This window comes from Amia ocellicauda, unplaced genomic scaffold (assembly GCF_036373705.1).
Source record: "Amia ocellicauda isolate fAmiCal2 unplaced genomic scaffold, fAmiCal2.hap1 HAP1_SCAFFOLD_41, whole genome shotgun sequence".
Classification (NCBI taxonomy): Eukaryota; Metazoa; Chordata; class Actinopteri; order Amiiformes; family Amiidae; genus Amia; species Amia ocellicauda.
The window spans coordinates 682,501-707,500 of NW_027102981.1; the positions used below are offsets into that span (position 1 = coordinate 682,501).

Consider the following 25,000-nt stretch of genomic DNA (forward strand, 5'->3'; position numbering starts at 1 on the left):
TCAGACGAGATCGGGCGTATTCAGGCTAGTATGGCCGTAAGCCAGGGAGGCTGTCCCTGACGCTCTACTTAAAGGGAAGGCAATATCCGTTTCTGCCGCTCATACTTGCAGTTGAACTGTCTCTCTACTCTAAAGTCCGGGACACACCAGCACGCCGCAGACAGTCCCTGCTAACACGAAACGTTGTGGCAACGTTGTGCGTTAGCTGGGGTGCCACACCAGACCGGAACTATATATTACAAAACGAACACATTGTCTTGATAAAACAGCTGTAATTGAGTGCCTGACACGCCAGTCAAGCGCAATCTTGAGAAGGTGTGCATTTCAGTAAGGATTTCAATTGACATGCAGTATGAAACTGAAAGGAGGTTGCATCACTATGATGCATAACATTGCATGTATTGTATTTTCAAGTGTGTGCATTCATCCTGTTGTCATTTTGTTTTGAAAGCAGAAGAATCATTCAACAGGTTGCTGAGACAAATGTAAACCAGTAAAACATATGAAGAGAAACAAACCTTGAATATAAGTTCAGTTGTTTAAACATTTGACAAACTATGGTGAGGGGGTAAGAAAACACACAAATCCAGCAGCTCCTGTATTTCAATACACCAGAACCCAATATTATTGGCGAGTCGGGTAGTCCATCATCACAGTTCGAGGGCAGGCATCATTTCAGTAATTTCATCCCGTTGCATTCACATCCGTGCCTTGAATGAGATTGAATGTGATCTTTGCTCTCAAGTATGTTCCCAAGTTTTACACTTTCGTGCTTTGCATGAATGGGAATGGAACCGTGTGTGTTGAATGAGGCTCCTTGTGAGCACTGAACTTTGTCCGGTGGAGTTCCTTTTTGTGTTGCTGTAATTGTGTCATTTCTCGATGAGAAAGATTAGGCAACATTTAGTCACTTCTAGCCATGATGCTCAATTTATTTACGAATGTACCCTAGTTACTAGGGACCGTTTACGTTGGAGAACAAGATCTATTGTATGCCTGTGTATTTGGGGAAGTCAAATCTGAAATAATGATGAAATTGCGTGTATCCAAAGTTAAAACTCGTGATTTGTCGCCCTCTGGTGTGTAAAAGATGCAAAAGCTTACAGCACCTGGTATTCCCAGGCGGTCTCCCATCCAAGTACTGACCAGGCCCGAGCCTGCTTAGTTTCCGAGATCTGACGAGATCGGGCGTAATCAGGCTAGTATGGCCGTAAGCCAGGGAGGCTCTCCCTGACGCTCTACTTAAAGGGAAGGCAATATCCGTTTCTGCCGCTCATACTTGCAGTTGAACTGTCTCTCTACTCTAAAGTCCGGGACACACCAGCGCGCCGCAGACAGTCCCTGCTAACACGAAACGTTGTGGCAACGTTGTGCGTTAGCTGGGGTGCCACACCAGACCGGAACTATATATTACAAAACGAACACATTGTCTTGATAAAACAGCTGTAATTGAGTGCCTGACACGCCAGTCAAGCGCAATCTTGAGAAGGTGTGCATTTCAGTAAGGATTTCAATTGACATGCAGTATGAAACTGAAAGGAGGTTGCATCACTATGATGCATAACATTGCATGTATTTTATTTTCAAGTGTGTGCATTCATCCTGTTGTCATTTTGTTTTGAAAGCAGAAGAATCATTCAACAGGTTGCTGAGACAAATGTAAACCAGTAAAACATATGAAGAGAAACAAACCTTGAATATAAATTCAGTTGTTTAAACATTTGACAAACTATGGTGAGGGGGTAAGAAAACACACAAATCCAGCAGCTCCTGTATTTCAATACACCAGAACCCAATATTATTGGCGAGTCGGGTAGTCCATCTTCACAGTTCGAGGGCAGGCATCATTTCAGTAATTTCATCCCGTTGCATTCACATCCGTGCCTTGAATGAGATTGAATGTGATCTTTGCTCTCAAGTATGTTCCCAAGTTTTACACTTTCGTGCTTTGCATGAATGGGAATGGAACCGTGTGTGTTGAATGAGGCTCCTTGTGAGCACTGAACTTTGTCCGGTGGAGTTCCTTTTTGTGTTGCTGTAATTGTGTCATTTCTCGATGAGAAAGATTAGGCAACATTTAGTCACTTCTAGCCATGATGCTCAATTTATTTACGAATGTACCCTAGTTACTAGGGACCGATTACGTTGGAGAACAAGATCTATTGTATGCCTGTGTATTTGGGGAAGTCAAATCTGAAATAATGATGAAATTGCGTGTATCCAAAGTTAAAACTCGTGATTTGTCGCCCTCTGGTGTGTAAAAGATGCAAAAGCTTACAGCACCTGGTATTCCCAGGCAGTCTCCCATCCAAGTACTGACCAGGCCCGAGCCTGCTTAGCTTCCGAGATCGGACGAGATCGGGCGTTTTCAGGCTAGTATGGCCGTAAGCCAGGGAGGCTGTCCCTGACGCTCTACTTAAAGGGAAGGCAATATCCGTTTCTGCCGCTCATACTTGCAGTTGAACTGTCTCTCTACTCTAAAGTCCGGGACACACCAGCGCGCCGCAGACAGTCCCTGCTAACACGAAACGTTGTGGCAACGTTGTGCGTTAGCTGGGGTGCCACACCAGACCGGAACTATATTTTACAAAACGAACACATTGTCTTGATAAAACAGCTGTAATTGAGTGCCTGACACGCCAGTCAAGCGCAATCTTGAGAAGGTGTGCATTTCAGTAAGGATTTCAATTGACATGCAGTATGAAACTGAAAGGAGGTTGCATCACTATGATGCATAACATTGCATGTATTGTATTTTCAAGTGTGTGCATTCATCCTGTTGTCATTTTGTTTTGAAAGCAGAAGAATCATTCAACAGGTTGCTGAGACAAATGTAAACCAGTAAAACATATGAAGAGAAACAAACCTTGAATATAAGTTCAGTTGTTTAAACATTTGACAAACTATGGTGAGGGGGTAAGAAAACACACAAATCCAGCAGCTCCTGTATTTCAATACACCAGAACCCAATATTATTGGCGAGTCGGGTAGTCCATCATCACAGTTCGAGGGCAGGCATCATTTCAGTAATTTCATCCCGTTGCATTCACATCCGTGCCTTGAATGAGATTGAATGTGATCTTTGCTCTCAAGTATGTTCCCAAGTTTTACACTTTCGTGCTTTGCATGAATGGGAATGGAACCGTGTGTGTTGAATGAGGCTCCTTGTGAGCACTGAACTTTGTCCGGTGGAGTTCCTTTTTGTGTTGCTGTAATTGTGTCATTTCTCGATGAGAAAGATTAGGCAACATTTAGTCACTTCTAGCCATGATGCTCAATTTATTTACGAATGTACCCTAGTTACTAGGGACCGTTTACGTTGGAGAACAAGATCTATTGTATGCCTGTGTATTTGGGGAAGTCAAATCTGAAATAATGATGAAATTGCGCGTATCCAAAGTTAAAAATCGTGATTTGTCGCCCTCTGGTGTGTAAAAGATGCAAAAGCTTACAGCACCTGGTATTCCCAGGCGCTCTCCCATCCAAGTACTGACCAGGCCCGAGCCTGCTTAGCTTCCGAGATCGGACGAGATCGGGCGTATTCAGGCTAGTATGGCCGTAAGCCAGGGAGGCTGTCCCTGACGCTCTACTTAAAGGGAAGGCAATATCCGTTTCTGCCGCTCATACTTGCAGTTGAACTGTCTCTCTACTCTAAAGCCCGGGACACACCAGCGCGCCGCAGCCAGTCCCTGCTAACACGCCACGTTGTGGCAACATTGTGGCAACGTTGTGCGTTAGCTGGGGTGCCACACCAGACCGGAACTATATATTACAAAACGAACACATTGTCTTGATAAAACAGCTGTAATTGAGTGCCTGACACGCCAGTCAAGCGCAATCTTGAGAAGGTGTGCATTTCAGTAAGGATTTCAATTGACATGCAGTATGAAACTGAAAGGAGGTTGCATCACTATGATGCATAACATTGCATGTATTGTATTTTCAAGTGTGTGCATTCATCCTGTTGTCATTTTGTTTTGAAAGCAGAAGAATCATTCAACAGGTTGCTGAGACAAATGTAAACCAGTAAAACATATGAAGAGAATCAAACCTTGAATATAAGTTCAGTTGTTTAAACATTTGACAAACTATGGTGAGGGGGTAAGAAAACACACAAATCCAGCAGCTCCTGTATTTCAATACACCAGAACCCAATATTATTGGCGAGTCGGGTAGTCCATCATCACAGTTCGAGGGCAGGCATCATTTCAGTAATTTCATCCCGTTGCATTCACATCCGTGCCTTGAATGAGATTGAATGTGATCTTTGCTCTCAAGTATGTTCCCAAGTTTTACACTTTCGTGCTTTGCATGAATGGGAATGGAACCGTGTGTGTTGAATGAGGCTCCTTGTGAGCACTGAACTTTGTCCGGTGGAGTTCCTTTTTGTGTTGCTGTAATTGTGTCATTTCTCGATGAGAAAGATTAGGCAACATTTAGTCACTTCTAGCCATGATGCTCAATTTATTTACGAATGTACCCTAGTTACTAGGGACCGTTTACGTTGGAGAACAAGATCTATTGTATGCCTGTGTATTTGGGGAAGTCAAATCTGAAATAATGATGAAATTGCGTGTATCCAAAGTTAAGACTCGTGATTTGTCGCCCTCTGGTGTGTAAAAGATGCAAAAGCTTACAGCACCTGGTATTCCCAGGCGGTCTCCCATCCAAGTACTGACCAGGCCCGAGCCTGCTTAGCTTCCGAGATTGGACGAGATCGGGCGTATTCAGGCTAGTATGGCCGAAAGCCAGGGAGGCTGTCCCTGACGCTCTACTTAAAGGGAAGGCAATATCCGTTTCTGCCGCTCATACTTGCAGTTGAACTGTCTCTCTACTCTAAAGTCCGGGACACACCAGCGCGCCGCAGACAGTCCCTGCTAACACGAAACGTTGTGGCAACGTTGTGCGTTAGCTGGGGTGCCACACCAGACCGGAACTATATTTTACAAAACGAACACATTGTCTTGATAATACAGCTGTAATTGAGTGCCTGACACGCCAGTCAAGCGCAATCTTGAGAAGGTGTGCATTTCAGTAAGGATTTCAATTGACATGCAGTATGAAACTGAAAGGAGGTTGCATCACTATGATGCATAACATTGCATGTATTGTATTTTCAAGTGTGTGCATTCATCCTGTTGTCATTTTGTTTTGAAAGCAGAAGAATCATTCAACAGGTTGCTGAGACAAATGTAAACCAGTAAAACATATGAAGAGAAACAAACCTTGAATATAAGTTCAGTTGTTTAAACATTTGACAAACTATGGTGAGGGGGTAAGAAAACACACAAATCCAGCAGCTCCTGTATTTCAATACACCAGAACCCAATATTATTGGCGAGTCGGGTAGTCCATCATCACAGTTCGAGGGCAGGCATCATTTCAGTAATTTCATCCCGTTGCATTCACATCCGTGCCTTGAATGAGATTGAATGTGATCTTTGCTCTCAAGTATGTTCCCAAGTTTTACACTTTCGTGCTTTGCATGAATGGGAATGGAACCGTGTGTGTTGAATGAGGCTCCTTGTGAGCACTGAACTTTGTCCGGTGGAGTTCCTTTTTGTGTTGCTGTAATTGTGTCATTTCTCGATGAGAAAGATTAGGCAACATTTAGTCACTTCTAGCCATGATGCTCAATTTATTTACGAATGTACCCTAGTTACTAGGGACCGTTTACGTTGGAGAACAAGATCTATTGTATGCCTGTGTATTTGGGGAAGTCAAATCTGAAATAATGATGAAATTGCGTGTATCCAAAGTTAAAACTCGTGATTTGTCGCCCTCTGGTGTGTAAAAGATGCAAAAGCTTACAGCACCTGGTAATCCCAGGCGGTCTCCCATCCAAGTACTGACCAGGCCCGAGCCTGCTTAGCTTCCGAGATCGGGCGTATTCAGGCTAGTATGGCCAAAAGCCAGGGAGGCTGTCCCTGACGCTCTACTTAAAGGGAAGGCAATATCCGTTTCTGCCGCTGATACTTGCAAATGAACTGTCTCTCTACTCTAAAGTCCGGGACACACCAGCGCGCCGCAGACAGTCCCTGCTAACACGAAACGTTGTGGCAACGTTGTGGCAACGTTGTGCGTTAGCTGGGGTGCCACACCAGACCGGAACTATATTTTACAAAACGAACACATTGTCTTGATAATACAGCTGTAATTGAGTGCCTGACACGGCAGTCAAGCGCAATCTTGAGAAGGTGTGCATTTCAGTAAGGATTTCAATTGACATGCAGTATGAAACTGAAAGGAGGTTGCATCACTATGATGCATAACATTGCATGTATTGTATTTTCAAGTGTGTGCATTCATCCTGTTGTCATTTTGTTTTGAAAGCAGAAGAATCATTCAACAGGTTGCTGAGACAAATGTAAACCAGTAAAACATATGAAGAGAAACAAACCTTGAATATAAGTTCAGTTGTTTAAACATTTGACAAACTATGGTGAGGGGGTAAGAAAACACACAAATCCAGCAGCTCCTGTATTTCAATACACCAGAACCCAATATTATTGGCGAGTCGGGTAGTCCATCATCACAGTTCGAGGGCAGGCATCATTTCAGTAATTTCATCCCGTTGCATTCACATCCGTGCCTTGAATGAGATTGAATGTGATCTTTGCTCTCAAGTATGTTCCCAAGTTTTACACTTTCGTGCTTTGCATGAATGGGAATGGAACCGTGTGTGTTGAATGAGGCTCCTTGTGAGCACTGAACTTTGTCCGGTGGAGTTCCTTTTTGTGTTGCTGTAATTGTGTCATTTCTCGATGAGAAAGATTAGGCAACATTTAGTCACTTCTAGCCATGATGCTCAATTTATTTACGAATGTACCCTAGTTACTAGGGACCGTTTACGTTGGAGAACAAGATCTATTGTATGCCTGTGTATTTGGGGAAGTCAAATCTGAAATAATGATGAAATTGCGTGTATCCAAAGTTAAAACTCGTGATTTGTCGCCCTCTGGTGTGTAAAAGATGCAAAAGCTTACAGCACCTGGTAATCCCAGGCGGTCTCCCATCCAAGTACTGACCAGGCCCGAGCCTGCTTAGCTTCCGAGATCGGGCGTATTCAGGCTAGTATGGCCGTAAGCCAGGGAGGCTGTCCCTGACGCTCTACTTAAAGGGAAGGCAATATCCGTTTCTGCCGCTGATACTTGCAAATGAACTGTCTCTCTACTCTAAAGTCCGGGACACACCAGCGCGCCGCAGACAGTCCCTGCTAACACGAAACGTTGTGGCAACGTTGTGGCAACGTTGTGCGTTAGCTGGGGTGCCACACCAGACCGGAACTATATTTTACAAAACGAACACATTGTCTTGATAATACAGCTGTAATTGAGTGCCTGACACGGCAGTCAAGCGCAATCTTGAGAAGGTGTGCATTTCAGTAAGGATTTCAATTGACATGCAGTATGAAACTGAAAGGAGGTTGCATCACTATGATGCATAACATTGCATGTATTGTATTTTCAAGTGTGTGCATTCATCCTGTTGTCATTTTGTTTTGAAAGCAGAAGAATCATTCAACAGGTTGCTGAGACAAATGTAAACCAGTAAAACATATGAAGAGAAACAAACCTTGAATATAAGTTCAGTTGTTTAAACATTTGACAAACTATGGTGAGGGGGTAAGAAAACACACAAATCCAGCAGCTCCTGTATTTCAATACACCAGAACCCAATATTATTGGCGAGTCGGGTAGTCCATCATCACAGTTCGAGGGCAGGCATCATTTCAGTAATTTCATCCCGTTGCATTCACATCCGTGCCTTGAATGAGATTGAATGTGATCTTTGCTCTCAAGTATGTTCCCAAGTTTTACACTTTCGTGCTTTGCATGAATGGGAATGGAACCGTGTGTGTTGAATGAGGCTCCTTGTGAGCACTGAACTTTGTCCGGTGGAGTTCCTTTTTGTGTTGCTGTAATTGTGTCATTTCTCGATGAGAAAGATTAGGCAACATTTAGTCACTTCTAGCCATGATGCTCAATTTATTTACGAATGTACCCTAGTTACTAGGGACCGTTTACGTTGGAGAACAAGATCTATTGTATGCCTGTGTATTTGGGGAAGTCAAATCTGAAATAATGATGAAATTGCGTGTATCCAAAGTTAAAACTCGTGATTTGTCGCCCTCTGGTGTGTAAAAGATGCAAAAGCTTACAGCACCTGGTATTCCCAGGCGGTCTCCCATCCAAGTACTGACCAGGCCCGAGCCTGCTTAGCTTCCGAGATCGGGCGTATTCAGGCTAGTATGGCCGTAAGCCAGGGAGGCTGTCCCTGACGCTCTACTTAAAGGGAAGGCAATATCCGTTTCTGCCGCTCATACTTGCAAATGAACTGTCTCTCTACTCTAAAGTCCGGGACACACCAGCGCGCCGCAGACAGTCCCTGCTAACACGAAACGTTGTGGCAACGTTGTGCGTTAGCTGGGGTGCCACACCAGACCGGAACTATATTTTACAAAACGAACACATTGTCTTGATAATACAGCTGTAATTGAGTGCCTGACACGCCAGTCAAGCGCAATCTTGAGAAGGTGTGCATTTCAGTAAGGATTTCAATTGACATGCAGTATGAAACTGAAAGGAGGTTGCATCACTATGATGCATAACATTGCATGTATTGTATTTTCAAGTGTGTGCATTCATCCTGTTGTCATTTTGTTTTGAAAGCAGAAGAATCATTCAACAGGTTGCTGAGACAAATGTAAACCAGTAAAACATATGAAGAGAAATAAACCTTGAATATAAGTTCAGTTGTTTAAACATTTGACAAACTATGGTGAGGGGGTAAGAAAACACACAAATCCAGCAGCTCCTGTATTTCAATACACCAGAACCCAATATTATTGGCGAGTCGGGTAGTCCATCATCACAGTTCGAGGGCAGGCATCATTTCAGTAATTTCATCCCGTTGCATTCACATCCGTGCCTTGAATGAGATTGAATGTGATCTTTGCTCTCAAGTATGTTCCCAAGTTTTACACTTTCGTGCTTTGCATGAATGGGAATGGAACCGTGTGTGTTGAATGAGGCTCCTTGTGAGCACTGAACTTTGTCCGGTGGAGTTCCTTTTTGTGTTGCTGTAATTGTGTCATTTCTCGATGAGAAAGATTAGGCAACATTTAGTCACTTCTAGCCATGATGCTCAATTTATTTACGAATGTACCCTAGTTACTAGGGACCGTTTACGTTGGAGAACAAGATCTATTGTATGCCTGTGTATTTGGGGAAGTCAAATCTGAAATAATGATGAAATTGCGTGTATCCAAAGTTAAAACTCGTGATTTGTCGCCCTCTGGTGTGTAAAAGATGCAAAAGCTTACAGCACCTGGTATTCCCAGGTGGTCTCCCATCCAAGTACTGACCAGGCCCGAGCCTGCTTAGCTTCCGAGATCGGACGAGATCGGGCGTATTCAGACTAGTATGGCCGTAAGCCAGGGAGGCTGTCCCTGACCCTCTACTTAAAGGGAAGGCAATATCCGTTTCTTCCACTCATACTTGCAGTTGAACTGTCTCTCTACTCTAAAGTCCGGGACACACCAGCACGCTGCAGACAGTCCCTGCTAACACGAAACGTTGTGGCAACGTTGTGCGTTAGCTGGGGTGCCACACCAGACCGGAACTATATTTTACAAAACGAACACATTGTCTTGATAATACAGCTGTAATTGAGTGCCTGACACGCCAGTCAAGCGCAATCTTGAGAAGGTGTGCATTTCAGTAAGGATTTCAATTGACATGCAGTATGAAACTGAAAGGAGGTTGCATCACTATGATGCATAACATTGCATGTATTGTATTTTCAAGTGTGTGCATTCATCCTGTTGTCATTTTGTTTTGAAAGCAGAAGAATCATTCAACAGGTTGCTGAGACAAATGTAAACCAGTAAAACATATGAAGAGAAATAAACCTTGAATATAAGTTCAGTTGTTTAAACATTTGACAAACTATGGTGAGGGGGTAAGAAAACACACAAATCCAGCAGCTCCTGTATTTCAATACACCAGAACCCAATATTATTGGCGAGTCGGGTAGTCCATCATCACAGTTCGAGGGCAGGCATCATTTCAGTAATTTCATCCCGTTGCATTCACATCCGTGCCTTGAATGAGATTGAATGTGATCTTTGCTCTCAAGTATGTTCCCAGGTTTTACACTTTCGTGCTTTGCATGAATGGGAATGGAACCGTGTGTGTTGAATGAGGCTCCTTGTGAGCACTGAACTTTGTCCGGTGGAGTTCCTTTTTGTGTTGCTGTAATTGTGTCATTTCTCGATGAGAAAGATTAGGCAACATTTAGTCACTTCTAGCCATGATGCTCAATTTATTTACGAATGTACCCTAGTTACTAGGGACCGTTTACGTTGGAGAACAAGATCTATTGTATGCCTGTGTATTTGGGGAAGTCAAATCTGAAATAATGATGAAATTGCGTGTATCCAAAGTTAAAACTCGTGATTTGTCGCCCTCTGGTGTGTAAAAGATGCCAAAGCCTACAGCACCTGGTATTCCCAGGCGGTCTCCCATCCAAGTACTGACCAGGCCCGAGCCTGCTTAGCTTCCGAGATCGGACGAGATCGGGCGTATTCAGGATAGTATGGCCGTAAGCCAGGAAGGCTGTCCCTGACGCTCTACTTAAAGGGAAGGCAATATCCGTTTCTGCTGTTCATACTTACAGTTGAACTGTCTCTCTACTCTAAAGCCCGGGACACACCAGCGCGCCGCAGACAGTCTCTGCTAACACGCCACGTTGTGGCAACATTGTGGCAACGTTGTGCGTTAGCTGGGGTGCCACACCAGACCGGAACTATATATTACAAAACGAACACATTCTCTTGATAAAACAGCTGTAATTGAGTGCCTGACACGCCAGTCAAGCGCAATCTTAAGTAGGTGTGCATTTCAGTAAGGATTTCAATTGACATGCAGTATGAAACTGAAAGGAGGTTGCATCACTATGATGCATAACATTGCATGTATTGTATTTTCAAGTGTGTGCATTCATCCTGTTGTCATTTTGTTTTGAAAGCAGAAGAATCATTCAACAGGTTGCTGAGACAAATGTAAACCAGTAAAACATATGAAGAGAAACAAACCTTGAATATAAGTTCAGTTGTTTAAACATTTGACAAACTATGGTGAGGGGGTAAGAAAACACACAAATCCAGCAGCTCCTGTATTTCAATACACCAGAACCCAATATTATTGGCGAGTCGGGTAGTCCATCATCACAGTTCGAGGGCAGGCATCATTTCAGTAATTTCATCCCGTTGCATTCACATCCGTGCCTTGAATGAGATTGAATGTGATCTTTGCTCTCAAGTATGTTCCCAAGTTTTACACTTTCGTGCTTTACATGAATGGGAATGGAACCGTGTGTGTTGAATGAGGCTCCTTGTGAGCACTGAACTTTGTCCGGTGGAGTTCCTTTTTGTGTTGCTGTAATTGTGTCATTTCTCGATGAGAAAGATTAGGCAACATTTAGTCACTTCTAGCCATGATGCTCAATTTATTTACGAATGTACCCTAGTTACTAGGGACCGTTTACGTTGGAGAACAAGATCTATTGTATGCCTGTGTATTTGGGGAAGTCAAATCTGAAATAATGATGAAATTGCGTGTATCCAAAGTTAAAACTCGTGATTTGTCGCCCTCTGGTGTGTAAAAGATGCAAAAGCTTACAGCACCTGGTATTCCCAGGCGGTCTCCCATCCAAGTACTGACCAGGCCCGAGCCTGCTTGGCTTCCGAGATCGGACGAGATCGGGCGTATTCAGGCTAGTATGGCCGTAAGCCAGGAAGGCTGTCCCTGACGCTCTACTTAAAGGGAAGGCAATATCCGTTTCTGCCGCTCATACTTGCAGTTGAACTGTCTCTCTACTCTAAAGTCCGGGACACACCAGCACGCCGCAGACAGTCCCTGCTAACACGAAACGTTGTGGCAACGTTGTGCGTTAGCTGGGGTGCCACACCAGACCGGAACTATATATTACAAAACGAACACATTGTCTTGATAAAATAGCTGTAATTGAGTGCCTGACACGCCAGTCAAGCGCAATCTTGAGAAGGTGTGCATTTCAGTAAGGATTTCAATTGACATGCAGTATGAAACTGAAAGGAGGTTGCATCACTATGATGCATAACATTGCATGTATTGTATTTTCAAGTGTGTGCATTCATCCTGTTGTCATTTTGTTTTGAAAGCAGAAGAATCATTCAACAGGTTGCTGAGACAAATGTAAACCAGTAAAACATATGAAGAGAAACAAACCTTGAATATAAGTTCAGTTGTTTAAACATTTGACAAACTATGGTGAGGGGGTAAGAAAACACACAAATCCAGCAGCTCCTGTATTTCAATACACCAGAACCCAATATTATTGGCGAGTCGGGTAGTCCATCATCACAGTTCGAGGGCAGGCATCATTTCAGTAATTTCATCCCGTTGCATTCACATCCGTGCCTTGAATGAGATTGAATGTGATCTTTGCTCTCAAGTATGTTCCCAAGTTTTACACTTTCGTGCTTTACATGAATGGGAATGGAACCGTGTGTGTTGAATGAGGCTCCTTGTGAGCACTGAACTTTGTCCGGTGGAGTTCCTTTTTGTGTTGCTGTAATTGTGTCATTTCTCGATGAGAAAGATTAGGCAACATTTAGTCACTTCTAGCCATGATGCTCAATTTATTTACGAATGTACCCTAGTTACTAGGGACCGTTTACGTTGGAGAACAAGATCTATTGTATGCCTGTGTATTTGGGGAAGTCAAATCTGAAATAATGATGAAATTGCGTGTATCCAAAGTTAAAACTCGTGATTTGTCGCCCTCTGGTGTGTAAAAGATGCAAAAGCTTACAGCACCTGGTATTCCCAGGCGGTCTCCCATCCAAGTACTGACCAGGCCCGAGCCTGCTTGGCTTCCGAGATCGGACGAGATCGGGCGTATTCAGGCTAGTATGGCCGTAAGCCAGGAAGGCTGTCCCTGACGCTCTACTTAAAGGGAAGGCAATATCCGTTTCTGCCGCTCATACTTGCAGTTGAACTGTCTCTCTACTCTAAAGTCCGGGACACACCAGCACGCCGCAGACAGTCCCTGCTAACACGAAACGTTGTGGCAACGTTGTGCGTTAGCTGGGGTGCCACACCAGACCGGAACTATATATTACAAAACGAACACATTGTCTTGATAAAACAGCTGTAATTGAGTGCCTGACACGCCAGTCAAGCGCAATCTTGAGAAGGTGTGCATTTCAGTAAGGATTTCAATTGACATGCAGTATGAAACTGAAAGGAGGTTGCATCACTATGATGCATAACATTGCATGTATTGTATTTTCAAGTGTGTGCATTCATCCTGTTGTCATTTTGTTTTGAAAGCAGAAGAATCATTCAACAGGTTGCTGAGACAAATGTAAACCAGTAAAACATATGAAGAGAAACAAACCTTGAATATAAGTTCAGTTGTTTAAACATTTGACAAACTATGGTGAGGGGGTAAGAAAACACACAAATCCAGCAGCTCCTGTATTTCAATACACCAGAACCCAATATTATTGGCGAGTCGGGTAGTCCATCATCACAGTTCGAGGGCAGGCATCATTTCAGTAATTTCATCCCGTTGCATTCACATCCGTGCCTTGAATGAGATTGAATGTGATCTTTGCTCTCAAGTATGTTCCCAAGTTTTACACTTTCGTGCTTTGCATGAATGGGAATGGAACCGTGTGTGTTGAATGAGGCTCCTTGTGAGCACTGAACTTTGTCCGGTGGAGTTCCTTTTTGTGTTGCTGTAATTGTGTCATTTCTCGATGAGAAAGATTAGGCAACATTTAGTCACTTCTAGCCATGATGCTCAATTTATTTACGAATGTACCCTAGTTACTAGGGACCGTTTACGTTGGAGAACAAGATCTATTGTATGCCTGTGTATTTGGGGAAGTCAAATCTGAAATAATGATGAAATTGCGTGTATCCAAAGTTAAAACTCGTGATTTGTCGCCCTCTGGTGTGTAAAAGATGCAAAAGCTTACAGCACCTGGTATTCCCAGGCAGTCTCCCATCCAAGTACTGATCAGGCCTGAGCCTGCTTAGCTTTCGAGATCGGACGAGATCGGGCGTATTCAGGCTAGTATGGCCGTAAGCCAGGGAGGCTGTCCCTGACGCTCTACTTAAAGGGAAGGCAATATCCGTTTCTGCCATTCATACTTACAGTTGAACTGTCTCTCTACTCTAAAGCCCGGGACACACCAGCGCGCCGCAGACAGTCCCTGCTAACACGCCACGTTGTGGCAACATTGTGGCAACGTTGTGCGTTAGCTGGGGTGCCACACCAGACCGGAACTATATATTACAAAACGAAAACATTGTCTTGATAAAACAGCTGTAATTGAGTGCCTGACACGCCAGTCAAGCGCAATCTTGAGAAGGTGTGCATTTCAGTAAGGATTTCAATTGACATGCAGTATGAAACTGAAAGGAGGTTGCATCACTATGATGCATAACATTGCATGTATTGTATTTTCAAGTGTGTGCATTCATCCTGTTGTCATTTTGTTTTGAAAGCAGAAGAATCATTCAACAGGTTGCTGAGACAAATGTAAACCAGTAAAACATATGAAGAGAAACAAACCTTTAATATAAGTTCAGTTGTTTAAACATTTGACAAACTATGGTGAGGGGGTAAGAAAACACACAAATCCAGCAGCTCCTGTATTTCAATACACCAGAACCCAATATTATTGGCGAGTCGGGTAGTCCATCTTCACAGTTCGAGGGCAGGCATCATTTCAGTAATTTCATCCCGTTGCATTCACATCCGTGCCTTGAATGAGATTGAATGTGATCTTTGCTCTCAAGTATGTTCCCAAGTTTTACACTTTCGTGCTTTGCATGAATGGGAATGGAACCGTGTGTGTTGAATGAGGCTCCTTGTGAGCACTGAACTTTGTCCGGTGGAGTTCCTTTTTGTGTTGCTGTAATTGTGTCATTTCTCGATGAGAAAGATTAGGCAACATTTAGTCACTTCTAGCCATGATGCTCAATTTATTTACGAATGTACCCTAGTTACTAGGGACCGTTTACGTTGGAGAACAAGATCTATTGTATGCCTGTGTATTTGGGGAAGTCAAATCTGAAATAATGATGAAATTGCTTGTATCCAAAGTTAAAACTCGTGATTTGTCGCCCTCTGGTGTGTAAAAGATGCCAAAGCCTACAGCACCTGGTATTCCCAGGCGGTCTCCCATCCAAGTACTGACCTGGCCCGAGCCTGCTTAGCTTCCGAGATCGGACGAGATCGGGCGTATTCAGGCTAGTATGGCCGTAAGCCAGGGAGGGTGTCCCTGACGCTCTACTTAAAGGGAAGGCAATATCCGTTTCTGCCGTTCATACTTACAGTTGAACTGTCTCTCTACTCTAAAGCCCGGGACACACCAGCGCGCCGCAGACAGTCCCTGCTAACACGCAACGTTGTGGCAACATTGTGGCAACGTTGTGCGTTAGCTGGGGTGCCACACCAGACCGGAACTATATATTACAAAACGAACACATTCTCTTGATAAAACAGCTGTAATTGAGTGCCTGACACGCCAGTCAAGCGCAATCTTGAGAAGGTGTGCATTTCAGTAAGGATTTCAATTGACATGCAGTATGAAACTGAAAGGAGGTTGCATCACTATGATGCATAACATTGCATGTATTGTATTTTCAAGTGTGTGCATTCATCCTGTTGTCATTTTGTTTTGAAAGCAGAAGAATCATTCAACAGGTTGCTGAGACAAATGTAAACCAGTAAAACATATGAAGAGAAACAAACCTTGAATATAAGTTCAGTTGTTTAAACATTTGACAAACTATGGTGAGGGGGTAAGAAAACACACAAATCCAGCAGCTCCTGTATTTCAATACACCAGAACCCAATATTATTGGCGAGTCGGGTAGTCCATCTTCACAGTTCGAGGGCAGGCATCATTTCAGTAATTTCATCCCGTTGCATTCACATCCGTGCCTTGAATGAGATTGAATGTGATCTTTGCTCTCAAGTATGTTCCCAAGTTTTACACTTTCGTGCTTTGCATGAATGGGAATGGAACCGTGTGTGTTGAATGAGGCTCCTTGTGAGCACTGAACTTTGTCCGGTGGAGTTCCTTTTTGTGTTGCTGTAATTGTGTCATTTCTCGATGAGAAAGATTAGGCAACATTTAGTCACTTCTAGCCATGATGCTCAATTTATTTACGAATGTACCCTAGTTACTAGGGACCGTTTACGTTGGAGAACAAGATCTATTGTATGCCTGTGTATTTGGGGAAGTCAAATCTGAAATAATGATGAAATTGCGTGTATCCAAAGTTAAAACTCGTGATTTGTCGCCCTCTGGTGTGTAAAAGATGCCAAAGCCTACAGCACCTGGTATTCCCAGGCGGTCTCCCATGCAAGTACTGACCAGGCCCGAGCCTGCTTAGCTTCCGAGATCGGACGAGATCGGGCGTATTCAGGCTAGTATGGCCGTAAGCCAGGAAGGCTGTCCCTGACGCTCTACTTAAAGGGAAGGCAATATCCGTTTCTGCCGTTCATACTTACAGTTGAACTGTCTCTCTACTCTAAAGCCCGGGACACACCAGCGCACCGCAGACAGTCCCTGCTAACACGCCACGTTGTGGCAACATTGTGGCAACGTTGTGCGTTAGCTGGGGTGCCACACCAGACCGGAACTATATATTACAAAACGAACACATTCTCTTGATAAAACAGCTGTAATTGAGTGCCTGACACGCCAGTCAAGCGCAATCTTGAGAAGGTGTGCATTTCAGTAAGGATTTCAATTGACATGCAGTATGAAACTGAAAGGAGGTTGCATCACTATGATGCATAACATTGCATGTATTGTATTTTCAAGTGTGTGCATTCATCCTGTTGTCATTTTGTTTTGAAAGCAGAAGAATCATTCAACAGGTTGCTGAGACAAATGTAAACCAGTAAAACATATGAAGAGAAACAAACCTTGAATATAAGTTCAGTTGTTTAAACATTTGACAAACTATGGTGAGGGGGTAAGAAAACACACAAATCCAGCAGCTCCTGTATTTCAATACACCAGAACCCAATATTATTGGCGAGTCGGGTAGTCCATCATCACAGTTCGAGGGCAGGCATCATTTCAGTAATTTCATCCCGTTGCATTCACATCCGTGCCTTGAATGAGATTGAATGTGATCTTTGCTCTCAAGTATGTTCCCAAGTTTTACACTTTCGTGCTTTGCATGAATGGGAATGGAACCGTGTGTGTTGAATGAGGCTCCTTGTGAGCACTGAACTTTGTCCGGTGGAGTTCCTTTTTGTGTTGCTGTAATTGTGTCATTTCTCGATGAGAAAGATTAGGCAACATTTAGTCACTTCTAGCCATGATGCTCAATTTATTTACGAATGTACCCTAGTTACTAGGGACCGTTTACGTTGGAGAACAAGATCTATTGTATGCCTGTGTATTTGGGGAAGTCAAATCTGAAATAATGATGAAATTGCGTGTATCCAAAGTTAAAACTCGTGATTTGTCGCCCTCTGGTGTGTAAAAGATGCAAAAGCTTACAGCACCTGTTATTCCCAGGCGGTCTCCCATCCAAGTACTGACCAGGCCCGAGCCTGCTTGGCTTCCGAGATCGGACGAGATCGGGCGTATTCAGGCTAGTATGGCCGTAAGCCAGGGAGGCTGTCCCTGACGCTCTACTTAAAGGGAAGGCAATATCCGTTTCTGCCGCTCATACTTGCAGTTGAACTGTCTCTCTACTCTAAAGTCCGGGACACACCAGCGCGCCGCAGACAGTCCCTGCTAACACGAAACGTTGTGGCAACGTTGTGCGTTAGCTGGGGTGCCACACCAGACCGGAACTATATATTACAAAACGAACACATTGTCTTGATAAAACAGCTGTAATTGAGTGCCTGACACGCCAGTCAAGCGCAATCTTGAGAAGGTGTGCATTTCAGTAAGGATTTCAATTGACATGCAGTATGAAACTGAAAGGAGGTTGCATCACTATGATGCATAACATTGCATGTATTGTATTTTCAAGTGTGTGCATTCATCCTGTTGTCATTTTGTTTTGAAAGCAGAAGAATCATTCAACAGGTTGCTGAGACAAATGTAAACCAGTAAAACATATGAAGAGAAACAAACCTTGAATATAAGTTCAGTTGTTTAAACATTTGACAAACTATGGTGAGGGGGTAAGAAAACACACAAATCCAGCAGCTCCTGTATTTCAATACACCAGAACCCAATATTATTGGCGAGTCGGGAAGTCCATCTTCACAGTTCGAGGGCAGGCATCATTTCAGTAATTTCATCCCGTTGCATTCACATCCGTGCCTTGAATGAGATTGAATGTGATCTTTGCTCTCAAGTATGTTCCCAAGTTTTACACTTTCGTGCTTTGCATGAATGGGAATGGAACCGTGTGTGTTGAATGAGGCTCCTTGTGAGCACTGAACTTTGTCCGGTGGAGTTCCTTTTTGTGTTGCTGTAATTGTGTCATTTCTCGATGAGAAAGATTAGGCAACATTTAGTCACTTCTAGCCATGATGCTCAATTTATTTACGAATGTACCCTAGTTACTAGGGACCGTTTACGTTGGAGAACAAGATCTATTGTATGCCTGTGTATTTGGGGAAGTCAAATCTGAAATAATGATGAAATTGCGTGTATCCAAAGTTAAAACTCGTGATTTGTCGCCCTCTGGTGTGTAAAAGATGCAAAAGCTTACAGCACCTGGTATTCCCAGGCAGTCTCCCATCCAAGTACTGACCAGGCCCGAGCCTGCTTAGCTTCCGAGATCGGACGAGATCGGGCGTATTCAGGCTAGTATGGCCGTAAGCCAGGGAGGCTGTCCCTGACGCTCTACTTAAAGGGAAGGCAATATCCGTTTCTGCCGCTCATACTTGCAGTTGAACTGTCTCTCTACTCTAAAGTCCGGGACACACCAGCGCGCCGCAGACAGTCCCTGCTAACACGAAACGTTGTGGCAACGTTGTGCGTTAGCTGGGGTGCCACACCAGACCGGAACTATATTTTACAAAACGAACACATTGTCTTGATAATACAGCTGTAATTGAGTGCCTGACACGCCAGTCAAGCGCAATCTTGAGAAGGTGTGCATTTCAATAAGGATTTCAATTGACATGCAGTATGAAACTGAAAGGAGGTTGCATCACTATGATGCATAACATTGCATGTATTGTATTTTCAAGTGTGTGCATTCATCCTGTTGTCATTTTGTTTTGAAAGCAGAAGAATCATTCAACAGGTTGCTGAGACAAATGTAAACCAGTAAAACATATGAAGAGAAACAAACCTTGAATATTAGTTCAGTTGTTTAAACATTTGACAAACTATGGTGAGGGGGTAAGAAAACACACAAATCCAGCAGCTCCTGTATTTCAATACACCAGAACCCAATATTATTGGCGAGTCGGGTAGTCCATCATCACAGTTCGAGGGCAGGCATCATTTCAGTAATTTCATCCCGTTGCATTCACATCCGTGCCTTGAATGAGATTGAATGTGATCTTTGTTCTCAAGTATGTTCCCAAGTTTTACACTTTCGTGCTTTGCATGAATGGGAATGGAACCGTGTGTGTTGAATGAGGCTCCTTGTGAGCACTGAACTTTGTCCGGTGGAGTTCCTTTTTGTGTTGCTGTAATTGTGTCATTTCTCGATGAGAAAGATTAGGCAACATTTAGTCACTTCTAGCCATGATGCTCAATTTATTTACGAATGTACCCTAGTTACTAGGGACCGTTTACGTTGGAGAACAAGATCTATTGTATGCCTGTGTATTTGGGGAAGTCAAATCTGAAATAATGATGAAATTGCGTGTATCCAAAGTTAAAACTCGTGATTTGTCGCCCTCTGGTGTGTAAAAGATGCAAAAGCTTACAGCACCTGGTATTCCCAGGCGGTCTCCCATCCAAGTACTGACCAGGCCCGAGCCTGCTTAGCTTCCGAGATCGGACGAGATCGGGCGTATTCAGGCTAGTATGGCCGTAAGCCAGGGAGGCTGTCCCTGACGCTCTACTTAAAGGGAAGGCAATATCCGTTTCTGCCGCTCATACTTGCAAATGAACTGTCTCTCTACTCTAAAGTCCGGGACACACCAGCGCGCCGCAGACAGTCCCTGCTAACATGAAACGTTGTGGCAACGTTGTGCGTCAGCTGGGGTGCCAAACCAGACCGGAACTATATTTTACAAAACGAACACATTGTCTTGATAAAACAGCTGTAATTGAGTGCCTGACACGGCAGTCAAGCGCAATCTTGAGAAGGTGTGCATTTCAGTAAGGATTTCAATTGACATGCAGTATGAAACTGAAATGAGGTTGCATCACTATGATGCATAACATTGCATGTATTGTATTTTCAAGTGTGTGCATTCATCCTGTTGTCATTTTGTTTTGAAAGCAGAAGAATCATTCAACAGGTTGCTGAGACAAATGTAAACCAGTAAAACATATGAAGAGAAACAAACCTTGAATATAAGTTCAGTTGTTTAAACATTTGACAAACTATGGTGAGGGGGTAAGAAAACACACAAATCCAGCAGCTCCTGTATTTCAATACACCAGAACCCAATATTATTGGCGAGTCGGGTAGTCCATCATCACAGTTCGAGGGCAGGCATCATTTCAGTAATTTCATCCCGTTGCATTCACATCCGTGCCTTGAATGAGATTGAATGTGATCTTTGCTCTCAAGTATGTTCCCAAGTTTTACACTTTCGTGCTTTGCATGAATGGGAATGGAACCGTGTGTGTTGAATGAGGCTCCTTGTGAGCACTGAACTTTGTCCGGTGGAGTTCCTTTTTGTGTTGCTGTAATTGTGTCATTTCTCGATGAGAAAGATTAGGCAACATTTAGTCACTTCTAGCCATGATGCTCAATTTATTTACGAATGTACCCTAGTTACTAGGGACCGTTTACGTTGGAGAACAAGATCTATTGTATGCCTGTGTATTTGGGGAAGTCAAATCTGAAATAATGATGAAATTGCGTGTATCCAAAGTTAAAACTCGTGATTTGTCGCCCTCTGGTGTGTAAAAGATGCAAAAGCTTACAGCACCTGTTATTCCCAGGCGGTCTCCCATCCAAGTACTGACCAGGCCCGAGCCTGCTTGGCTTCCGAGATCGGACGAGATCGGGCGTATTCAGGCTAGTATGGCCGTAAGCCAGGGAGGCTCTCCCTGACGCTCTACTTAAAGGGAAAGCAATATCCGTTTCTGCCGCTCATACTTGCAGTTGAACTGTCTCTCTACTCTAAAGTCCGGGACACACCAGCGCGCCGCAGACAGTCCCTGCTAACACGAAACGTTGTGGCAACGTTGTGCGTTAGCTGGGGTGCCACACCAGACCGGAACTATATATTACAAAACGAACACATTGTCTTGATAAAACAGCTGTAATTGAGTGCCTGACACGCCAGTCAAGCGCAATCTTGAGAAGGTGTGCATTTCAGTAAGGATTTCAATTGACATGCAGTATGAAACTGAAAGGAGGTTGCATCACTATGATGCATAACATTGCATGTATTGTATTTTCAAGTGTGTGCATTCATCCTGTTGTCATTTTGTTTTGAAAGCAGAAGAATCATTCAACAGGTTGCTGAGACAAATGTAAACCAGTAAAACATATGAAGAGAAACAAACCTTGAATATAAGTTCAGTTGTTTAAACATTTGACAAACTATGGTGAGGGGGTAAGAAAACACACAAATCCAGCAGCTCCTGTATTTCAATACACCAGAACCCAATATTATTGGCGAGTCGGGAAGTCCATCTTCACAGTTCGAGGGCAGGCATCATTTCAGTAATTTCATCCCGTTGCATTCACATCCGTGCCTTGAATGAGATTGAATGTGATCTTTGCTCTCAAGTATGTTCCCAAGTTTTACACTTTCGTGCTTTGCATGAATGGGAATGGAACCGTGTGTGTTGAATGAGGCTCCTTGTGAGCACTGAACTTTGTCCGGTGGAGTTCCTTTTTGTGTTGGTGTAATTGTGTCATTTCTCGATGAGAAAGATTAGGCAACATTTAGTCACTTCTAGCCATGATGCTCAATTTATTTACGAATGTACCCTAGATACTAGGGACCGTTTACGTTGGAGAACAAGATCTATTGTATGCCTGTGTATTTGGGGAAGTCAAATCTGAAATAATGATGAAATTGCGTGTATCCAAAGTTAAAACTCGTGATTTGTCGCCCTCTGGTGTGTAAAAGATGCAAAAGCTTACAGCACCTGGTATTCCCAGGCAGTCTCCCATCCAAGTACTGACCAGGCCCGAGCCTGCTTAGCTTCCGAGATCGGACGAGATCGGGCGTATTCAGGCTAGTATGGCCGTAAGCCAGGGAGGCTGTCCCTGACGCTCTACTTAAAGGGAAGGCAATATCCGTTTCTGCCGCTCATACTTGCAGTTGAACTGTCTCTCTACTCTAAAGTCCGGGACACACCAGCGCGCCGCAGACAGTCCCTGCTAACACGAAACGTTGTGGCAACGTTGTGCGTTAGCTGGGGTGCCACACCAGACCGGAACTATATTTTACAAAACGAACACATTGTCTTGATAATACAGCTGTAATTGAGTGCCTGACACGCCAGTCAAGCGCAATCTTGAGAAGGTGTGCATTTCAATAAGGATTTCAATTGACATGCAGTATGAAACTGAAAGGAGGTTGCATCACTATGATGCATAACATTGCATGTATTGTATTTTCAAGTGTGTGCATTCATCCTGTTGTCATTTTGTTTTGAAAGCAGAAGAATCATTCAACAGGTTGCTGAGACAAATGTAAACCAGTAAAACATATGAAGAGAAACAAACCTTGAATATTAGTTCAGTTGTTTAAACATTTGACAAACTATGGTGAGGGGGTAAGAAAACACACAAATCCAGCAGCTCCTGTATTTCAATACACCAGAACCCAATATTATTGGCGAGTCGGGTAGTCCATCATCACAGTTCGAGGGCAGGCATCATTTCAGTAATTTCATCCCGTTGCATTCACATCCGTGCCTTGAATGAGATTGAATGTGATCTTTGTTCTCAAGTATGTTCCCAAGTTTTACACTTTCGTGCTTTGCATGAATGGGAATGGAACCGTGTGTGTTGAATGAGGCTCCTTGTGAGCACTGAACTTTGTCCGGTGGAGTTCCTTTTTGTGTTGCTGTAATTGTGTCATTTCTCGATGAGAAAGATTAGGCAACATTTAGTCACTTCTAGCCATGATGCTCAATTTATTTACGAATGTACCCTAGTTACTAGGGACCGTTTACGTTGGAGAACAAGATCTATTGTATGCCTGTGTATTTGGGGAAGTCAAATCTGAAATAATGATGAAATTGCGTGTATCCAAAGTTAAAACTCGTGATTTGTCGCCCTCTGGTGTGTAAAAGATGCAAAAGCTTACAGCACCTGGTATTCCCAGGCGGTCTCCCATCCAAGTACTGACCAGGCCCGAGCCTGCTTAGCTTCCGAGATCGGACGAGATCGGGCGTATTCAGGCTAGTATGGCCGTAAGCCAGGGAGGCTGTCCCTGAAGCTCTACTTAAAGGGAAGGCAATATCCGTTTCTGCCGCTCATACTTGCAAATGAACTGTCTCTCTACTCTAAAGTCCGGGACACACCAGCGCGCCGCAGACAGTCCCTGCTAACATGAAACGTTGTGGCAACGTTGTGCGTCAGCTGGGGTGCCAAACCAGACCGGAACTATATTTTACAAAACGAACACATTGTCTTGATAAAACAGCTGTAATTGAGTGCCTGACACGGCAGTCAAGCGCAATCTTGAGAAGGTGTGCATTTCAGTAAGGATTTCAATTGACATGCAGTATGAAACTGAAATGAGGTTGCATCACTATGATGCATAACATTGCATGTATTGTATTTTCAAGTGTGTACATTCATCCTGTTGTCATTTTGTTTTGAAAGCAGAAGAATCATTCAACAGGTTGCTGAGACAAATGTAAACAAGTAAAACATATGAAGAGAAACAAACCTTGAATATAAGTTCAGTTGTTTAAACATTTGACAAACTATGGTGAGGGGGTAAGAAAACACACAAATCCAGCAGCTCCTGTATTTCAATACACCAGAACCCAATATTATTGGCGAGTCGGGTAGTCCATCATCACAGTTCGAGGGCAGGCATCATTTCAGTAATTTCATCCCGTTGCATTCACATCCGTGCCTTGAATGAGATTGAATGTGATCTTTGCTCTCAAGTATTTTCCCAAGTTTTACACTTTCGTGCTTTGCATGAATGGGAATGGAACCGTGTGTGTTGAATGAGGCTCCTTGTGAGCACTGAACTTTGTCCGGTGGAGTTCCTTTTTGTGTTGGTGTAATTGTGTCATTTCTCGATGAGAAAGATTAGGCAACATTTAGTCACTTCTAGCCATGATGCTCAATTTATTTACGAATGTACACTAGTTACTAGGGACCGTTTACGTTGGAGAACAAGATCTATTGTATGCCTGTGTATTTGGGGAAGTCAAATCTGAAATAATGATGAAATTGCGTGTATCCAAAGTTAAAACTCGTGATTTCTCGCCCTTTGGTGTGTAAAAGATGCAAAAGTTTACAGCACCTGGTATTCCCAGGGGGTCTCCCATCCAAGTACTGACCAGGCCCGAGCCTGCTTAGCTTCCGAGATCGGACGAGATCGGGCGTATTCAGGCTAGTATGGCCGTAAGCCAGGGAGGCTGTCCCTGACGCGCTACTTAAAGGGAAGGCAATATCCGTTTCTGCCGTTCATACTTACAGTTGAACTGTCTCTCTACTCTAAAGCCCGGGACACACCAGCGCGCCGCAGACAGTCCCTGCTAACACGCCACGTTGTGGCAACATTGTGGCAACGTTGTGCGTTAGCTGGGGTGCCACACCAGACCGGAACTATATATTACAAAACGAACACATTGTCTTGATAAAACAGCTGTAATTGAGTGCCTGAC

The 25,000-nt window shown here is 43.6% G+C and overlaps 19 non-coding genes and 3 pseudogenes across 19 annotated transcripts in view; all 22 read right to left on the minus strand.

Annotated features, from left to right (window-relative positions):
• LOC136735721 (5S ribosomal RNA) overlaps positions 1-42 on the minus strand; it is a 119-nt gene extending 77 nt beyond the window's left edge. The window contains exon 1 of the ribosomal RNA XR_010811252.1: positions 1-42. This exon is cut by the window's left edge and continues 77 nt beyond it. This is a non-coding gene — a ribosomal RNA (5S ribosomal RNA).
• A 1,055-nt stretch (positions 43-1,097) lies between these two features.
• Positions 1,098-1,216, minus strand: LOC136735240 (5S ribosomal RNA). The gene has a single exon (XR_010810859.1). It is a non-coding gene; the product is annotated as a 5S ribosomal RNA (ribosomal RNA).
• Positions 1,217-2,271: 1,055 nt separating this feature from the next.
• LOC136735788 (5S ribosomal RNA) lies at positions 2,272-2,390 on the minus strand. The gene has a single exon (XR_010811316.1). It is a non-coding gene; the product is annotated as a 5S ribosomal RNA (ribosomal RNA).
• A 1,055-nt stretch (positions 2,391-3,445) lies between these two features.
• Positions 3,446-3,564, minus strand: LOC136735213 (5S ribosomal RNA). The gene has a single exon (XR_010810833.1). It is a non-coding gene; the product is annotated as a 5S ribosomal RNA (ribosomal RNA).
• A 1,066-nt stretch (positions 3,565-4,630) lies between these two features.
• LOC136735293 (5S ribosomal RNA) lies at positions 4,631-4,749 on the minus strand. Its single transcript, XR_010810910.1, has one exon. It is a non-coding gene; the product is annotated as a 5S ribosomal RNA (ribosomal RNA).
• Positions 4,750-5,804: 1,055 nt separating this feature from the next.
• On the minus strand, positions 5,805-5,913 carry LOC136735520 (uncharacterized; annotated as a pseudogene).
• A 1,066-nt stretch (positions 5,914-6,979) lies between these two features.
• LOC136735501 (uncharacterized) lies at positions 6,980-7,088 on the minus strand (annotated as a pseudogene).
• Positions 7,089-8,154: 1,066 nt separating this feature from the next.
• LOC136735458 (uncharacterized) lies at positions 8,155-8,263 on the minus strand (annotated as a pseudogene).
• Positions 8,264-9,318: 1,055 nt separating this feature from the next.
• Positions 9,319-9,437, minus strand: LOC136735753 (5S ribosomal RNA). The gene has a single exon (XR_010811283.1). It is a non-coding gene; the product is annotated as a 5S ribosomal RNA (ribosomal RNA).
• Positions 9,438-10,492: 1,055 nt separating this feature from the next.
• On the minus strand, positions 10,493-10,611 carry LOC136735274 (5S ribosomal RNA). The gene has a single exon (XR_010810891.1). It is a non-coding gene; the product is annotated as a 5S ribosomal RNA (ribosomal RNA).
• A 1,066-nt stretch (positions 10,612-11,677) lies between these two features.
• Positions 11,678-11,796, minus strand: LOC136735824 (5S ribosomal RNA). Its single transcript, XR_010811351.1, has one exon. It is a non-coding gene; the product is annotated as a 5S ribosomal RNA (ribosomal RNA).
• Positions 11,797-12,851: 1,055 nt separating this feature from the next.
• On the minus strand, positions 12,852-12,970 carry LOC136735825 (5S ribosomal RNA). The gene has a single exon (XR_010811352.1). It is a non-coding gene; the product is annotated as a 5S ribosomal RNA (ribosomal RNA).
• A 1,055-nt stretch (positions 12,971-14,025) lies between these two features.
• On the minus strand, positions 14,026-14,144 carry LOC136735203 (5S ribosomal RNA). The gene has a single exon (XR_010810823.1). It is a non-coding gene; the product is annotated as a 5S ribosomal RNA (ribosomal RNA).
• Positions 14,145-15,210: 1,066 nt separating this feature from the next.
• On the minus strand, positions 15,211-15,329 carry LOC136735739 (5S ribosomal RNA). The gene has a single exon (XR_010811269.1). It is a non-coding gene; the product is annotated as a 5S ribosomal RNA (ribosomal RNA).
• A 1,066-nt stretch (positions 15,330-16,395) lies between these two features.
• LOC136735114 (5S ribosomal RNA) lies at positions 16,396-16,514 on the minus strand. The gene has a single exon (XR_010810737.1). It is a non-coding gene; the product is annotated as a 5S ribosomal RNA (ribosomal RNA).
• A 1,066-nt stretch (positions 16,515-17,580) lies between these two features.
• On the minus strand, positions 17,581-17,699 carry LOC136735133 (5S ribosomal RNA). The gene has a single exon (XR_010810756.1). It is a non-coding gene; the product is annotated as a 5S ribosomal RNA (ribosomal RNA).
• A 1,055-nt stretch (positions 17,700-18,754) lies between these two features.
• Positions 18,755-18,873, minus strand: LOC136735915 (5S ribosomal RNA). The gene has a single exon (XR_010811442.1). It is a non-coding gene; the product is annotated as a 5S ribosomal RNA (ribosomal RNA).
• A 1,055-nt stretch (positions 18,874-19,928) lies between these two features.
• Positions 19,929-20,047, minus strand: LOC136735631 (5S ribosomal RNA). The gene has a single exon (XR_010811167.1). It is a non-coding gene; the product is annotated as a 5S ribosomal RNA (ribosomal RNA).
• A 1,055-nt stretch (positions 20,048-21,102) lies between these two features.
• LOC136735134 (5S ribosomal RNA) lies at positions 21,103-21,221 on the minus strand. Its single transcript, XR_010810757.1, has one exon. It is a non-coding gene; the product is annotated as a 5S ribosomal RNA (ribosomal RNA).
• Positions 21,222-22,276: 1,055 nt separating this feature from the next.
• LOC136735917 (5S ribosomal RNA) lies at positions 22,277-22,395 on the minus strand. The gene has a single exon (XR_010811444.1). It is a non-coding gene; the product is annotated as a 5S ribosomal RNA (ribosomal RNA).
• Positions 22,396-23,450: 1,055 nt separating this feature from the next.
• On the minus strand, positions 23,451-23,569 carry LOC136735632 (5S ribosomal RNA). Its single transcript, XR_010811168.1, has one exon. It is a non-coding gene; the product is annotated as a 5S ribosomal RNA (ribosomal RNA).
• Positions 23,570-24,624: 1,055 nt separating this feature from the next.
• LOC136735937 (5S ribosomal RNA) lies at positions 24,625-24,743 on the minus strand. The gene has a single exon (XR_010811464.1). It is a non-coding gene; the product is annotated as a 5S ribosomal RNA (ribosomal RNA).
• Between the last annotated feature and the right edge of the window lie 257 nt (positions 24,744-25,000).